An 18,649-nucleotide genomic window follows, 5' to 3' on the forward strand; every position below is an offset into this window, starting at 1 on the left:
AGATTTCTCAAGAGGCAGGTCAGGTGGTCTGGTATTCCCATCTCTTCCAGAATTTTCCACAGTTTATTGTGATCCACACAGTCAAAGGCTTTGGCATAGTCAATAAAGCAGAACTAGATGTTTTTCTGGAACTCTCTTGCTTTTTCCGTGATCCAGTGGATGTTGGCAATTTGATCTCTGGTTCCTCTGCCTTTTCTAAAACCAGCTTGAACATCAGGAAGTTCACGGTTCACATGTTGCTGAAGCCTGTGGAATTTAGAAAGATGGTAATGATAACCTTGTATGTGAGACAGCAAAAGAGACACAGATGTATAGAACAGTCTTTTGGACTCTGTGGGAGACGGATAGGGTGGGATGATTTGGGAGAATGACATTAAAACATGTATAATATCATATATGAAACAAATCGCCAGTCCAGGTTCAGTGCATGATACTAGATGCTTAGGGCTTGTGCATTGGGATGACCCAGAGGGATGGTACAGGGAGGGAGGTGGGAGGGGGGTTTCAGGATGGGGAACACGTGTATACCCATGGCGGATTCATATTGATGTATGGCAAAACCAATACAATATTGTAAAGTAATTAACCTCCAATTAAAATAAATAAATTTATATTAAAAAAAATAATATTATGTGTTAAATGTACCTAAATGCTTCATACATTGCCTGACATATAGAAAGTGCTTGATAGATTGAGCAATACTTTTTTTTTTTTTTTTTTTTTTTACTGTTTTTGATCTAATAGGTATATGTGAACTCTATACACTTTGGAAAATACACATATTTTAAGCACCTACAAAATATTTATAAAAGCTAACCAAAGATAATTAAAACTGTAATAGACACACCTTTGATGATAATGCTATAGAGCTAGAAATTGATAATAGATGATTATGTCAAAGATATTTGAGATTTTTTAAGCACTCAAAATAATTCAGTTTAAGAAAAAAACATGTAACTACAATTAAGATTACATTTAAAAATAACAATAAAAAGACAACAAATATTAAAATCTATAGCTACAGCCTTAAGCACTTTATTTACTTAACAATAAAAAATGAATAAACTAACCATTTAATTCAATAAACTAAAAAATTAAGATACAAAACAGACCAAAAAAGCAGGAAGAAGGAAAATACAAAGAAATAAGTAGAAATCCATGACTAGAAGACAGAATACCTAATTAATTAATAAGTGAAAGAATCCAAGATATTTGGAAGATCATTACAATAATTAAGAAAGAAAAAAGATAATATACATTTGACGAAATCAAAAACATTGGTACAAATACAGAAGAAGAGAGATGAGTTGTAACAACTTTATTCTTAAAAAGATAGAATAAGAAAAGAAAGGAGAGAGAGAGGGAAGAAAGGGAAAGAAAGCCTGGGTGGGGGTGGGGGGTGGTGGATGATTTCTCTGGGAAAACTGATTCCCAAAGAGGTATAACCATAGAAAAAAATTAGAAGATTGTCAAATAATCACACTCTCAGAAGCTCCAGGCAAAACTGTTTTTCAGGTGAATATTTTCAAACAATCATGGAATAACAATTCCCACATGATTTAAACCATATCAGAGAATACAAACATGAAGGGCACTTTATAATTTTTTTCAAAGGTAGCATAACCCCAAAAACAAAACCCCAAAGCCCCCTGAAAACTACAAATTTATAAATACAAAAATTTCTGAATAAAATTCTAGCCAAGAGCAGTTTTCCTTTGCACTTGGATGCCATGAAAGAATAATACACGCCGTCAGGTAAAATTCACTTCAGGAAGGCACATATGTGATGGGATATTATATATATTAATATTAACATATACCTTAATATACATATGTTAAGGTTTCTACCTAGGAAATTTAAGAGAATGGACTGAAAAACCATTAGATCTAAAATTTAGTAACACATTACAGAGTAAACATACCAAAAAAAACCCATCAACTTTATAATAACAATAACATGATACCCTTAGGGGTAAATCATGTGAAATGTGTCTGTAATATAAAACTGTCCTAAAGCAGATAAACTCCAATACATGAAGACTTGTTTTGTTCTTGGATGGGAGGCCTCATTGTTAAAAGATACCAATTATCTCCTTATAAGTTTAAACCTTGAAAAGGAACTGTACAAAAATAATATAATATACTTTTAGAACTATATAAAAGTGAGTTAATATTTGTCAGGAAATAGAGAGGCAAATCAAACCAGTGAATCTGAAAGGAGTTTAACACTGAATATTCATTGGAAGGAATGCCGCTGAAGCTCCAATACTTCGGCCACCTGACGTGAAGAGCCGCCTCATTGGAAAAGACCCTGATGCTGGAAAAGATTGAGAGCAGGAGGAGAAGGGGGTGAAAGAGGATGAGATGGTTGGATGACATCACAAGTTCAAGGGACATGAGTTTGAGCAAACTGAGGGAGACAGTGAAGGACGGGGAAGCTTGGTGTTCTGCAGTCCATGGGGTCACAAAGAGTCAGACACGACCGAGCAACTTAACAATAACTAGACCAGAGCTTCCACAGGGGTGAGGACTGTCCCTATCTTATTCTTTACCCATACCCACCTAGGCAATTACAGACACTCATTCAGTATCATTACTCTAATGAATGAACTCGAACTTCTCTCCCTATTTCTGCTGCCCAAACCCTCCTCCAGCTGCTCCATGGAGTCTTTGCCTTCACCCAGCTCAACCTGCTCACCCATGATATATTGCTAGTCAGCAGCTCAGCAGCAGCTCCTTAAACGGAGAAGGCAATGGCAACCCACTCCAGTACTCTTGCCTGGAAAATCCCATGGACGGAGGAGCCTGGTAGGCTGCAGTCCATGGGGTCGCTTAGAGTCGGACACGACTGAAGCGACTTGCAGCAGCAGCAGCTCCTTAAAAGCCTTCTAGAAAGGACCCCATCTGGGAGGCGTGCGGGCCTCAAATTTTCAAGCCTGGGGCTTGTGCGCCACCCAGTGGTGACTGACTGCAATGTTGCGAGTATCATCATCAATCAATAGGAAATGCAGAAAGGACCTCTCGCTTCACCGCCCTGGCCCTGGGCTGGCAGGGAGAGATGACATCGTGTGTCCCTTATTGGAATTGCAAACAGACAAAAGATTCTCACTTTCCATTCACCTGTAACTGAGGTTGTAGGCCAGACAGTGCTTCATGGTTCTTAAACACAGATCCTTTAAGGATAAGTATTCCTACTACATTCCTTTATTCTAAGATATTGTGGGTTCTAAGAGGCACCACTGGTTTAAAAGCAGCATTTTTGTTGGGGGTTAGGGGGAGCATTATATTAAATGTGCATTTCAATTCTAAAACACGTGAATTTCAGCGATATTGTAACATATGAATAAATGTAGAATGTGGCAGACATCTACAATATCTCTTGATAGGAAGAGTGGTGTCCACTACAGGCTTTGTGTTCATTTCAGCATCTAGGATTCTGTTCATGATCACAGCCAGCTCTGGAGGGCAAGTGTTTCAAAAATCACTACCCAGAGGAGTCCCCCTGTCAGCCATCTGTTGAAAAATGAAGAAAACTATATGGAAGGACAGACCAAGACAGAACTACAAAAATGACTTCTGCCAGTGGAGTTGTGCAGTGCTAACTGACAGTTACTCATCTGTTAAGGACCACAGCTGCAGACTGAGAACTGCCTTACCAACTCCCATCCTGCAACTTGCTGAGCCCTGCAACTTGTTAAGCAGGTAAGTTTAGAGCTAGAAATGAACACCCCACCCCATCCCACCCTCTGGGTGGGTACAGGCTCAGGAATGTGAGTTAAAAAGGAGGGAGTGTTACTATAATATCAAAATATCTCTTTGAAGTAGAGTTGTTGAGAAAAATGTCTTGACATGAGTTCAGGATGGAAGGCGAGTTCTAGAGGGTCCACCTAAGTGATAAAAGATGACTGATAAACTGATGGTCATGAAAAGAGAAATCTGGGTTTTTTCCAAGAGGGAAGCAGAAAAGATGGAGGAGCCCACAGGTGTGAGGTGTGATATATCCTTTTTCAGGACCCCCAAATTTAAACAAAATCACAGATGCTGGTGTGGATGGTTTTTTGGTGCAAATGTAAAAAGAGGTTGAATTATCTGTGTCAAAGAAGCAGAAAGCCAATAAAGGTAGGAGGCAGCCATGAGAATACAAGCTGTGGGGATACAAAGAGGTCACCCGGAAGACCTGGAATTTCTGCTGGCCAAAGTTTAGTGTGGGGATGGTTCTAGTTAATTTCATTCAGTCCTGAGAGTCAGACCATTTCTAGCTGACCTATGGGCAATACAAGTCAAGGGCTTCTGCAAACCTTCTCTGTCCTCAACTCTGTATCTTTAAGCCAAGCTGACCTTCCCATTGACCTAGTCACCGACAGCACCAAGAAAACACAGAACAGCACCCCTGAAATTAATTAATAGGCATGGCTAGAACCCCCTCAGGCTTCACAGGTGACGCTAGTGGTAAACAACCCACCTGCCAATGCAGGAAATGTAAGAGATGCGGGTTCAATTCCTGGGTCAGGAAGATCCCCCAGAGGGGGACATGGCAACGCACTCCAGTATTCTTGTCTGGAGAATCCCATAGACAGAGGAGTCTGGCGGGCTACAGTTCACAGGGTCACAAAGAGTTGGATACGACTGAAGCAACTTAGCATGCACACACAGAACCCCCTCACTGCTTCCATTCTGATCCAGGAACCCGTGTCTGTTGCACTTCAGCTTGATATCCTAATTTCAAACCTGCCCCTGTCGCTTAGTCTCGGTGTAGTATGTTTCTCAGCTATGACTCCTACCAACCCAAATTCAACCCTCTGATTCATTCTCTAGTATAGCTGATTCATATCTAGTGTAGCTTAAACCACTTTACCTTGAGGGAAATCTAACCCCCAAGACTCCCATGAAGTGGAGAAGGGAGTTATGACTGCACATGTTATTCCAGTAGGTCACACCAAAGATTCTCATGTGGGATCTGGGACCACCTACATCCTAAGCCCCTAACTGATAAGTGAGACTTCTTAAGATGCTTAAGATGCAGACTCATGACCTCCTGAATTAGAATCTCTGAATGTGCAGCCCAAGCATCTGAATCATCAGCAAGCTCCAAAGGTAAGTCTTATGTACACTGAAGTCTGAGAACCACCCTCCCAAACAAATGTTATATACTTAAGTGGAGACACTGTCACAGTTGTGAATGCTCTTGGCTAGCTAGACACTCCAATCAAATAGACTCCAGTTACACCATGCAGCCATTAGAAATGAGGAGGCAGATTATTCAGTGATATGAAAAGGTATTTACAATGTCATTGCTGCTGTTCAGTCGCCAAGTCAAGTCTGACTCTTTGTGACCTCATGGACTACAGCATGCCAGGCTCCCCTGTCCTTCATTATCTCCCCAAGTTTGCTCAGATTCGTGTCCATTGAGTCGGTGATGCTATCTAATCATCTCTTCCTCTGCTGTGCCCCTTTCCTTTTGCCTTCCATCTTTCCTAGCATCAAGGTCTTTTCCAGTGAGTAGACTCTTCACATTAGGTCGCCAAAGTATTAGAGCTTCAGCTTCAGCATCAGACCTTCCAATGAATATTCAGGGTTGATTTCCTTTAGGATTCACTGGCTTGATCTCCTTGCAGTCCAAGGGACTCTCAAGAGTCATCTCCAGCACCACAATTCAAAAGCATCAATTGTTCAATGCTCAGCTTTCTTTATGATCCAACTCTCATATCCGTAAATGACTATTGGAAAAACCAGAGCTTTGACTATACAGACTTCTGTCAGCAAAGTGATGTCTCTACTTTTAATACTCTATCTAGGTTTGTCATAGCTTTCTTTTCAAGGAGCAAGCATCTTTGAAGTACATGGCTACAGTCACCATCCACAGTGATTTTGGAGCTCAAGAAAATAAATGTCACTGCTTCCACTTTTTACCCTTCTATCTGCCATGAAGTGATGGGATAGATGCCATGATCTTAGTTTTCTGTATATTGAGCATCAAGCCAGCTTTGTCACTCTCCTCTTTCACGTTCATCAAGAGGCTCTTTTGTTGCTTTTCACTTTCTGCCATTAGAGTGGTATCATCTGCATATCTGAGGTTATTGATATCTTTCCCAGCAATCTTGATGCCAGCTTGTGATCCATCCAGCCTGGCCATTTCACATGATATACTCTGCATATAGGGCTTCCCTAGTGGCTCAGTGGTAAAGAATCTGCCTGCCACTGTAGAAGACACAGGTTCAATTCCTGGGTCAGGAAGATCCCCTGGAGAAGGAAATGGCAACCCACTTCAATATTCTTGCTGGAGAATCCCATGGACAGAGGAGCCTGGCAGGCTGCAGTCTATGGGGTTGCAAAGAGTTGGACACAACTTAGTGACTGAACAACAATAACACTCTACATATAAGTTAAATAAGCAGGGAGACAATATACAGCCTTGTCATACTCCTTTCCCAATTTGGAACCAGTCAGTTGTTCCATGTCTGGTTCTAACTGTAGCTTCTTGACCTGCATACAGATTTCTCAGGACACAGGTAAGGTAGTCTGGCCCTTCCATTTCTAAGAATTTTCCACAGTTTGTTGTGATCCACACAGTCACGGGCTTTAGCGTAGTCAATGAAGCAGAGGTAGATGTTTTTCTGGAGCTCTCTTGCTTTCTCTATGAGCCAACGAATGCTGGCAATTTGATCTCTGGTTCCTTTGACACTTCAAAATCCAGGTTGTACATCTAGAAATTCTCAGTTCACATACTACTGAGGCCTAGCCTGAAGGATTTTAAGCATAACTTTGTTAGCATATGAAATGAGAACAGTTATACAGTAGTTTGAACATTCGTTGACACTCCCTTTCTTTGGCATTGGAATGAAAAAACCTTTTCCAGTCCTGTGGCCACTGCTGAGTTTCCCAAATTTGCTGACATATTGAGCGCAGCACTTTAACAGCATCATCTTTTAGGATTTTTAAGTAGCTCAACTGGAATTCCATCACCTCTACTACCTTTGTTGGTAGTAATGCTTCTTAAGCCCACTTGACTTTATACTCAGGATGTCTGGCTCTACATGAGTGATCACATAATCGTGGTTATCCAGGTCATTAAGACCTTTTCTGTATAGTTGTTCTGTGTATTCTTGCTACCTTTTCTTAATATCTTCTGCTTCTGTTAGGTCCTTACCATTTCTGCCCTTTACGGTGCCCATTCTTGCATAATATGGTCTCCTAATCTCCAATTTTCTTGAAAAGGTCTCTAGTCTTTCTCATTCTATTGCTTTCCTCTATTTCTTTGCATTGTTCTATTTCTTTGCCTTCTTATCTCTGCTTGCTATCTCTGGAACTCTGCATTCAGTTGGGTATATCTTTCCCTTTCTCCCCTGCCTTTCACTTATTTCTCAGCAATTTGTAAAGCTTCCTCAAACAACCACTTTGCATTCTTGCATTTCTTTTTCTTGGGGATGGTTTCATCACTGCTTCTTATATAATGTTACAAAACTCCATCCATAGTTCTTCAGGCATTCTGTCTACCAGATCTAATCCCTTGAATCCATTCATCACCTCCACTGTATAATTATAAGGGATTTGATTTAGGTCATACCTGAATGACCTAGTGATTTTCCCTACTTTCCTCAATTTAAACCTGAATTTTTCAATAAGGAGCTCATGATCTGAGCCAGTCAGCTCCAAGTCTTATCTTCACTGACTATATAGAGCTTCTCCATCTTTGGCTGCTAAGAACATAATCTGATTTCAGTGGTGACCATCTGGTGATGTCCATGTGTAGAGCCATCTCTTGTGTTGCTGGAAAAGGGTGTTTGCTATGGTCAGAGTGTTCTCTTGACAAAATTCTGTTATCCTTTGCCCTGCTTCATGTTGTACTCCAAGGCCAAACTTGTCTGTTATTCTGGGTATCTTTTGACTTCCTATTTTTGCATTCCAATCCCCTATGATGAAAAGGACAACTTTTTTTTGATGTGCAGATGGTGACTGTAGCCATGAAATTAAAAGATGCTTGCTCCTTAGAAGAAAAGCTATGAACAACATAGAGAGCATATTAAAAAACAGAGACATTATTTTGCCGACAAAAGTCTGACGAGTCAAAGCTATGGCTTTTCCAGTAGTCGTGTACGGATGTGAGAGTTGGACTATAAAGAAAGCTGAGCACTGAAGAATTGATGCTTTTGCACTGTGGTGTTGGAGAAGACTTTTGAGAGTCCCTTGGACTGCAAGGAGATCAAACCACTCAATCCTAAAGGAAAACAATCCTGAATGCTCATTGGAAGGACTGATGTTGAAGCTGAAGCACCAATACTTTGGCCACCTGATGCGAAGAACTGACTCATTGGAAAAGACCCTAATGTTGGGAAAGATTGAAGGCGGGAGGAGAAGGGGATGACAGAGGATGAGATGGTTGGATGATATCACCGACTCGATGGATATGAGCAAGCTCTGGGAGTTGGTGATGGACAGGGAAGCCTGGCGTGCTGCAGTCCATGGGGTCACAAAGAGTCAGACACAACTGAGCAACTGAACAGAACTAGATGGTGTTGTAGATCTTCGTAAGACAGGTTAACTTCAGCTTCTTCAGCATCAGTGGTTGAGGCACAGACTTCAATTACTGTGATGTTGAATGGTTTGCCTTGAAAACGAACCAAGATCACCCTGTCATTTTTAAGGTTGCACTCAAATACTGCATTTTGAACTCTTTTGTTGACTATGAGGGCTACTCCATTTCTTTTAAGGGATTCTTGCCCACCATAGTAGATGTAACGGTCATCTGAATTAAATTCACCCATTTCCTGTCCTTTTTACTTCCCTTTCACTGATTCTTAAGATGTCAATGTTCAATCTTGCCATCTCCTGCATTTACCTTGATTCACAGAATTAACATTCCAGATTCCTATGCACTATTGTTCTTCACAGCATCAGACTTTACTTTTACCACCAGACACATCCACAACTGAGTGTCATTTCCACTTCTGCCTAGCCACTTCATTCTTTCTGGAGCTATTAGTAATTGCCCTTCACTCTTCCCCAGTACCACACTGGACACCTTCTGACCTCGGGGACTCATCTTCCAATGTCATATCTTTTTGCCTTTTCATACTGTCCATGGATCCCCTTCATGGATCACAGCCTTGTCATGGCAAAGGGGTTTGTGTAACTCAAGCTGTGAGCCATGCCATGCAGGGCCACTCAAGACAGATGGGTCATAGAGAAGAGTTCTAACAAACATGATCCACTGGAGGAGGAAATGCCAACCCGTTCCAGTATTCTTGCCTAGAGAACTCCATGGACTATATTTACAATGCATAGTCACATTAAAACAATCAAGTGTTATCCCACATCTGTGTGAAATAGCAATGTTTGCATGTTATGCATAGAACACAAGTTGAGAAGAATACACACTGAAAAATTAACCTGGATGACAGAATTGTATGTGTTTCCTCTCTCACTCACTCCTTCACTCCCTCTTTCTTTCTTTTTTTTTGCTATCTGCAATTTCAATATTTTTGCAACAGGTACCAAAGTACACATGCATAATGAGATCTCTGTGAGAACAGGAACTTTGTTTTGTTCCCTGTAAATCTCTGTGCCCTAGAAAAGACTCTGGCATGGGAAGCTCCTTGATATGTACGTGCTGAATAAATAAGTAATAAAGAGAAATTAACTTTTAAAGAAATTCCAAATATGACCTAACTTAATCAACCTTGAATACAGATATGATTTCTGATACCAAGTTCAGTTCAGTCAGTTCAGTCGCTCAGTCATGTCCAACTCTTTGCAACCCCATGAATTGCAGCACACCAGGCCTCCCTGTCCATCACCATCTCCCGGAGTTCACTCAAACTCACGTCCGTCGAGTCGGTGATGCCATCCAGCCATCTCATCCTCTGTCATCCCCTTCTCCTCCTGCCCACAATCCCTCCGATACCAGGTTACTATACTATAAATAAATGGCTTTGTCTGAGGGTGTTTGCTGTGTGCTGGGTGAATTCACAATTAAACAGTGATGTTGCTTTATATTTGTAGTTGACACTTTGAATGAACACATATTCCATTTATGAAGTAGTGTGGATAGCATTTGTCATTTAAGAGAACAGATCCACAATGTCACATGCCTCAATGGGCAGGCCACGTGAAACAAGCACAGAAACAGGCCCGCGGGATTTGGTCATTGGAAGGCCTTTTTCAAAAAGTACAGTAGCATGATGATAACAAAGCCAAATTTCATAAATTTGAGAAAATGAATGGAGCTGAGAGAGAGCAGATATTGCATGAAAACCACTCACATACGGACATGTAATCAAGAAATAAAGAGAAGAGAGTAGGGACGCCAGTTATTAAGTTGGTGTCTGTTGACATCAAAACTATTCTTCTGCACACTTTGGGGAGTCAGGCCTGGGTCTCTACTTTGCAGCTGAATCCCAGTTACCTCTGCCAATGGAGATCTTAGAAGGAGACCAGAGGAGGAGAGGAACTTACTTCTATCCGTGGTTTCCGGGTCCCCATAGCATTATGCCAGCTTCATTTCTTCACCTGGCAGGATGGTTTCCCCACAAAGGAACTCCATATTTGCAACTGAGAAGCCCTGCAGAAGGAATATGAACTAGTTTGGGTGTTGTTCCCCAAAGGCAGCTGAATCCAGTGTGCAGTTTTTCCAACCTCACAGAACCAGCAAGAAGCACCCCTTCTCAGAGGCTTAAGTCTCAGAGCCCCTCCTCCAACCTTCTGATATTTTCAACCTCTCCCCTTGGAAGTTAGCTGTGGGGGTAACTAGTTGCTGGTTCCTGAAACTGCTACTCTCATATACCCTAGAGTTCTCTTTACCCTTTAAGTTACCTAGTTAATGAGTCTCTCTGTTGAATTCTTTCTGTTAAAATAACTGATATGTAACAAACAATCCAATCAAAAAATGAGCAGAACTAAATAAACACTTTTCCAAAGAAGACATACAGATGGCCAAGAACACATAAAAAGATGCTCAACATCATCAATTATTAGAGAAATGCTGATCAAAACTACAATGTATCACCTCATACCAGTCAGAATGGCCACCATGAAAAAGTCAACAAATAATAAGTGCTAGAGAGGTTATGGAGAACAGGGAACCCTCCTACACTGTTGGTGGGAATGTAAATTGGTACAGCCAGTATGGGGAACAGTATGGGAGTTTCTTAAAAAGCTAAAAATAGAGTTACCATATGACCCAGCAATCCCATTCTTGGATATATACCCAGAAAAGATGAAAACTCTAATTCAAAAAGATACATGCACCCCAGTGTTCATAGCAGCACTATTTACAATGGCCAAGACAAAGAAACAACCTAAGAATTCACTGACAGATGAATGGATAAAGAAGATGCGGTACAAATACACAATGGGATACTACTCAGTCATACAAAGAATGAAATAATGCGGCAATATGGATGGACCTAGAAATTATCACACTAAGTGAAGTAAGTCAGACACAGAAAGACAAATATCATATGATATCACTTGTGCGTAGAATCTTTAAAAATAACACAAGTGAACTTTTTTGCAAAACAGAACAGACTCACAAATATATGGTTACCAAAGAAGAAGGGGGGTTGATAAATTAGGAGTTTGGGATTGACAGATAATACAACAAGGACCTACTATATATCACAAAAAACTATATTCAAATCTTATAATAACCTATAATGGAAAAAAAATCTGCTGTATACCTGAAATTACCACAACATTATAAATCAACTGCACTTCAATTAAAAAAAAATAGTAGCAGGTGTATTTTTATCTGCTGCCTGATACATAGGAGATAATGGTTTTGTAATATATACTGACAAAGCTAGAGTATATGTATAGACTATGATAATGGAGCCTGTAGGGAGAGGAATCAAAGACACAGAAAAGAGGAGAAAACTATGGCCAAAGAGAGTATACTAAAGAGGCAGGGTCAATCAAGGGCAGGAGGGGTGCTAGCCTAGAAGTGAAGAGGGGTAAAGAGGTGAGGTTGGGTGTGGAGGAAGATATGTTTGTGGATGGCAGAAGTGGAGGAAACTGTGCCTAAGAGCCTTGTTTTTCTCCCAGAATTAGGAGGAAAACCCCTCTGCAGGGGTGGGAGGATGAGAGGAGAGAAGCATCATCAAATGTGGAGACGTCCCTGAGGATAATGAGGAAATTTACTAATCAAAGACAAGCAAAGTGATTGATACGAATACAGACTGAAGTGGGAAGAACAGGACCCATGACTCCTTGCCCTTCCTCACTGTGCCCAGCCACGGCTGAGGGGGTGCAACGAGGATACGATGAAGGTCATGAGGGTGCTGTGGGACAGACAACCACTTCAAGACACAACTGAAGCTGAGACTTCCCTGGTGGTCCAGGGGCTAAGACTCTGCATTCCCAATGCAGGGATCCTGGGTTCAATCCTTGGTCGGGGAACTAGATCACACAAGCCACTACTGAGAGTTTGCATGTCACAGCTAAAGATCCCGCTTGCTGCAGCTAAGACCCAGTGCAGCCAAATAAATACATATTAAAGTAAAAAACAAAACAAACACATGACTGAATGGAAACGAGACTGGCGTTGACTGAATTGCTCAGGTAGTCCATGGAGTTGGCCTGGGAGGTCAGGAAAAGAGGCCTAAATGTATTTGACAGACAAGAGAGGTGAGAGGGTCAGGGACTCCATGAGACAAAAGCAGATAAGGAGGTGAGGCCCATCTCAGCTCTCGTAAGACCACGGTGTTGGCATCTGAACTAATGACACTTGCCACCCTGGAAAGAGGACCATTTCTCCTCTACATACATGGTTGATTTCTTCCCCAACAAAACCTCCAGATACTGGGAGAATAAAAGGAAATTATGTCAGACAAATACTGGGTTTTGTTGTAAGCTCTAAAAGAAACGTACACTTTACATTTTGACTTTCCTTTTCAGCAGCTCTATTTGCAAAGATTTCTTATTCTTTCCTAGAGTTCTTCTAAAGAACAAAGGGAAGACTGAATGACTTTTTTTTTTAAATAAAACTCATTGTGTCTTCTAATTACCATATGGGTCCATTGGACTATTTTAGAAATTAAGCTATATTTTGGATTCCCAGGTGGTTCAGTGGTAAAGAATGCACTTGCCAATTCTGGAGACACAGGAGACACAGGTTCGATTCCTGGGTTAGGAAGATCCCCTGGAGGAGGAAATGGCAACCCACTCCAGTATTCTTGCTAGGAAAATCCCATGGACAGAAGGGCCTGGCAGGCTACAGTCTGGTTGGACATGACTGAGCACACACGCATAAGCTACATTTTGAGGTCTTAGTGATCACATTTTTTCTCTATCATGAAACATCTCAAGATATGAGAAAACAGGAATGACAGGAACACTAAGAAAATACCACAAGGGTGAAACAAATCATTGTGACAGCATCTGTAACAAACTTCAGTTTTCACAGGCAGTACCCAAAGCATTGCATCATCTCCCAAAAAGTTATTTTTGAAAGTTTCTCTGTATGCTGTTATTTTTGAAAGTTATTTTTGAAAGTTTCTCTGTATGCTGTTTCTCTGTATGCTCTGTATGTTGTTTTTAGCTTTTCTTGAGCACAGCTGAAAAGTTAGAATTTTTCATTTTGTTCACCTAGTGGCAAAGAGGAGAAAATTGGCAAAAGAACAAGTCTCACAACTATCACATGAATTAAAAAATAAATGTGAAGACACCCACAGCAAACTCTCTAATGACCACAGCAAAATTGATCGTATAAGTGATCGCATAAATTGATCATATAAACTGATCACAATCAATTTTTTACTGTAATTGATCATAATCTCAGACTTTGCATCTTCAGATGACAATATTCCCCATGAATTTACTCAAGCTCAGGGATCAATGCCTGGGAGAGCAAGATATGGTCTTATTGAGATACTGTTACCTCACTGGTTACCAGGATTTATTCTGCTGCTCTGGCTGGATAGTGGGGTGCTGCTTGGCAGACATCTTGGTGTCTGCCTCTCCCAAAGCTGAATGTTGGGTAGTGGAAGATGGCATTCCCTGAGAGTAAAGACCATTATTTCATAAAAGGAATACAAGTAGCAATCCTTCCTCCAAATAAGCTTGCAGGAATCAATAAGTGAAGAACGTTTCTAAGAGCAAAGAGAAATATAGTATTTTCATCCAGCTAGTTACTCAACAGGAAGAACTGTGTCACACAATATTATGCATGAACCTTACTCAACCATTTTACTAAAAAGACATGTGACATTACCCTTTCACCTCATATTTATGCACTAAAATTTACTTGATATATTTTCCATATTGATGCTGAAGGCAGGTGCATATACCAAGGCAACTGGAAAGAAATAGTTGATACAGGAATAAAAAACATTCATTGGATTGATCATTTGGTATTTACAGATATAAAAATGAAAATATTTTGCAATTATGGAATAAAAATGATATATATATGTGCCTACGTATGTGTGTGCAAATGTATACACACATCAAACATATACACACATACAAATATATATGTGTATCTTCAAATCCAGGAAAATAGGGAATAAATGAGTTTGCTGTATCTAATAAAGTTATTTTTACTATTTTCTTATTCTTCTATAAATTATAAAATGATTCAAAAGATAGACAGATAGACCACTCTGGACCCAGATGGTAAATGGTGGTAATTATTTCTCCTGGTATACTACAGGTTTAAGGCCTCATGTGATTCCTATATAGACAGCTTCTAGTTGAAACCTGTAATGAATTAGGTGTGTCCATGAAATGAATTAGGTATGTCTGCCCCACCCTCCCATCACTAGCTCTGCAACCCAGGGTAACTCCAGCCCCGGCGTCCCGCCCTGCAGTCACAGGGCTGCCACCTTCTGAGACTGTGAACAATGAAGGCGGATGGACAGCATGAGGTACCACACCAGCATTTCTTTCTGGCAACGTCTGGGGCAGGACTTCCTGGCATTTTTATAGCCTCCAAGTATTTGTGACAACAGGTGGTACTCACATCTCTAAATTATTACCGTTCTGGCTACCAAGGTGTCCCAAGTCAGGAAATCAAGTGGAGCCTGACAGAGCCCAACACCCCAACGTCTGGGACCACTGAGCCCATTGCTGCCCCACTCAGGGCCACCCCACCCCCCACCACCCAACCCCCATCCACCCACAAGCTCTCCAGAGAGAGAAAGAAAACTGCAACTCAGACATTACATGCTCCTGAGTCACTTCCTGGGTAGCGGCTCTGGGCCTCTCTCCTGCCCCAGGCCCCAAATCCTGCATGAGCAAAAGTAATTTTTTCCACTCGGACCATCGAAACCACCACAGTTTCCGGTTCACGGCTAGACCTCTTACTGATCAGCTTGGCTTCGAAGGGAGAGACACAGCAGCAGGTCTCCTCCGTAGAGAATAAAATCAGGAGACAGAGTGCTCCTCTCAGCTCCTGATTTATGGGACCAGAACAGGAGGCGCTCGCAGGCACTCGGCCCGGCTTTGCCCAACCCCCCTCGCTTCCTCCCGCCCCTTCCCCACCCCGCGCCTACTCTGTTCTTTGCTGCACGTACCTAGCACAGGGTATAGGCTCAATAAATATTTACTGACTAAACAATCTTTCCATCCCCACAATCTGAGCCTGTTTAACAGAGTTTCTTTCCTGTTTTAAGTTTGCCACTGAAAAATGCATGCTGCCTTGCTCTAAAAGAACATATGCTTTTCTTTCTTCCTCTAAGGGGCACCCACCAAACCACAAGGAGAGGCCACACTCTGGATCATAGCTGGGAAATCACAGATCTTCATAGCAGCAGGGACTTGACTAAGAAACTGGTAATTCCTGTTCCTGAGGCTGACTGATATTTTTGCCTTGGCTTCTGATCAGGGGCTGACTAAGCAACAGAGGAGGATTTCGCCAAGAGCCAATTCTCTCACTGTGGAGCAAAGGGAGTTCTCTAGGCTGGGCTGGAAATGAGGAAAGGATGGCTGAAGGAAGTCAGCCAGAACCAAAGCAACATTACCAGCGGGCTCCAGAAATGCCTTACATCAAGGAAGAAACACAAGAATGCACCCCTGCAGTTAACCCCTTGGGTTCCATTTCATGTTTTATGTCTCAACTGACTTGCTGATCCCCAGACCTAAGAAGTGACTTGCTTTCTCTATCAAAAACTACTAACCCAAGAAGGACAGTTTTGCAACATCTGTCAAAAATGTAAATGCTCCTATCCAGGAAATCACTGATACTACGTCCAAGAATTTCTCCTCAGTCATGCCTGTATGTGTACAGGATTTCTGGACATTTAAGGAAAAAATGAAACCAGCTAACTGTCTTTCAGGCTTCCCTGGTAGCTCAGATGGTAAAGAATCCACCTGCAATGTGAGAGACCTGGGTTCGATCCCTAGGTTGGGAAGATCCCCTGGAGGAGGCCATGGCAACCCATTCCAGTATTCTTGCCTAGACAATCTCCATGGGCAGAGGAGCCTGGGGGTCTATAGTCCATGGGGTCGCAAAGAGTTGGACACAACTGAGCGACTAACCACATGCACAAACCATCTTTCAGTAAAAGTCCACTACTAGACATTTGATATTATATCTGTATTATAGAATGCTATGCAATCATTAAGAAGAATAAGATGGAAATATATGCACTGATATGAAAAGATGTCCAAAATAGACCATTAAGTGAAAACAAAGTAGTGAATGATTATATATAGTGTGACACCTTATATGTAAATCAAACAAAATAATTAATGGAAAAAACCTCAAGAAACAAATTACAGGGGATACTGGGTGTAGAAGGAACAACCAGCTTTTGCTTTTCACTCCAAAGCATTATTGTAATTTTTAATAATATGCCTGTATTTCTTTTTCTAATAATAACAATGAGTTTTAAGAGAAAAGATTAAGATGCACATATATAGACATATACACAATGTCTAAGGAAAATATCATAAAGTGTTGAAGCACTTGATCTGACAAGTTTATAGAGGGCTGGATTCACTATCACACAAGAAAAATATAAGATATGCTGACACTATATGCACTCATCTGCTCATTTACATATTCAAGGCCAAAACTGAACTAAATGCTAATTAAAAAAAACCAGCAACAATTAAGATACGGCCTCCTCTTCAAGGACCTTATAATCTCAACAGGAAGAGATGTACATGTAGATAAATAACTGCCTGCAACCATCAAGGACATCAGGGTACTGTGGAGGCAGTGGTCAGCTCTACTGGATGGGGAGAGGCAGGAGGAACCAGCAGGAGTACCTTCAGAAAGAAAGGGCTGCTCTGTTGAGTCCTAAGATGAGCCAAGTATTTTCAGTAAAGCCAGAAGACCTATTTCTAAGCCTGCCTCTCTCCTCACCAGTCCCTGCAACCCCTCTGAGCTTCATGGTCTTCAGCTCTAATGGAGACAGCTCCGAGATTCTAACCCAGAGAAAATCATTCATTCACCCAACAAATACTTACTGAATATGGTTCAAATAACAGAAACCTTTTAAATAATAAGAACCCAGAGGGACCAAAGTCATAGGGATGTCCCATCTTATAATTCAGGCAGCAACCGAAGTTACCTACACATTTGATCAGTGGAGAAGAAAAAGGAGAAATTCTCTCCTTTGGAATCTAGAAGTTGTTCTCTTTCTGCCCAAGGATCAGATGTTCTGCCCAAGTTCAACTGTTACCAGGTTGCAGGGCAAAGGAGGTGCAGAGAAAGGAAAGCCAGTTCCAAGAACAAGCCACTTTAGTAGACACTGCAAAATACACTCAACAGAGAGGCTACACCTCCTATATTTCAGCAGTGTTCAAGTCTGCAACGGCAAATTAGTTGGTGAAGATAGTGTTTGAAGTCTGAACTTTAAGAAATTGTCAACACATTCTAAGATTTCACAGTAAGAGCTTTGAATATCAGAGAGGGATCGATGTGGATCACATGATGGGGGCAGTAAGGCAAAGAGCAGGTACATAAAAGTTCAGGGAAATAAGCAAACTCAAGATTACAAAGTAGAAGATCAAGACAGCAAGTATTCCTTTAACCACATCTACTTAAGTTTAGTCAGATTCCTAAGAGAAACAGAATTTGTTACCATCAAAATCACCATATTACTCTATTACTTATATATTTATGATTGAGTTAACATTACAAAAACTGTATATGTAAAGGAAAATATAGACAGAATACTCTTTGACATAAATTGCAGCAAGATCTTTTTTGACCCACCTCCTAGAGCAATGAAAATAAAAACAAAAATAAACAAATGAGACCTAATTAAACTTAAAAGCTTTGCACAGCAAAGGAAATCAGAAACAAGATGAAAAGATAACTCTCATAATGAAAATATTTGCAAATTAAGCAACTGACAAAGTATTAATCTCCAAAACATAGAAGCAGCTCAACCAGCTCAATATCAAAAAAACAAACAACTCACAAAAAATGGGTGGAAGACCTAAATAAACATTTCTCCAAAGACATACAGATAGCCAATAAACATATGAAAAGATGATCAATAGCAGTAATTATTAAACGCAAATCAAAATTACAATGAATTTTGTAATTTTCACTCATGTGAATCACCTCACACAAGTCAGAATGGCCATTATCAAAAAAAACCTACAAGCAATAAATGCTTAAGAGGGTATGGAGAAAAGGGAACCCCTCATGTACTGTCGGTGGGAGTGTAAATTAATACAGCCACTATGGAAAACAGTA

The 18,649-nt window shown here is 40.8% G+C and overlaps 1 long non-coding RNA gene across 1 annotated transcript; it reads right to left on the bottom strand.

Moving 5' to 3' along the window:
• Positions 1 to 1,125: 1,125 nt before the first annotated feature.
• Positions 1,126 to 15,429, bottom strand: LOC139182123 (uncharacterized). The gene is made up of 3 exons (XR_011565687.1): positions 15,160 to 15,429; positions 10,453 to 10,558; positions 1,126 to 8,605 (listed from the first exon to the last, which is right to left on the bottom strand). It is a non-coding gene; the product is annotated as an uncharacterized lncRNA (long non-coding RNA).
• Between the last annotated feature and the right edge of the window lie 3,220 nt (positions 15,430 to 18,649).

This window comes from Bos indicus, chromosome 3 (assembly GCF_029378745.1).
Source record: "Bos indicus isolate NIAB-ARS_2022 breed Sahiwal x Tharparkar chromosome 3, NIAB-ARS_B.indTharparkar_mat_pri_1.0, whole genome shotgun sequence".
Taxonomy (NCBI): domain Eukaryota; kingdom Metazoa; phylum Chordata; class Mammalia; order Artiodactyla; family Bovidae; genus Bos; species Bos indicus.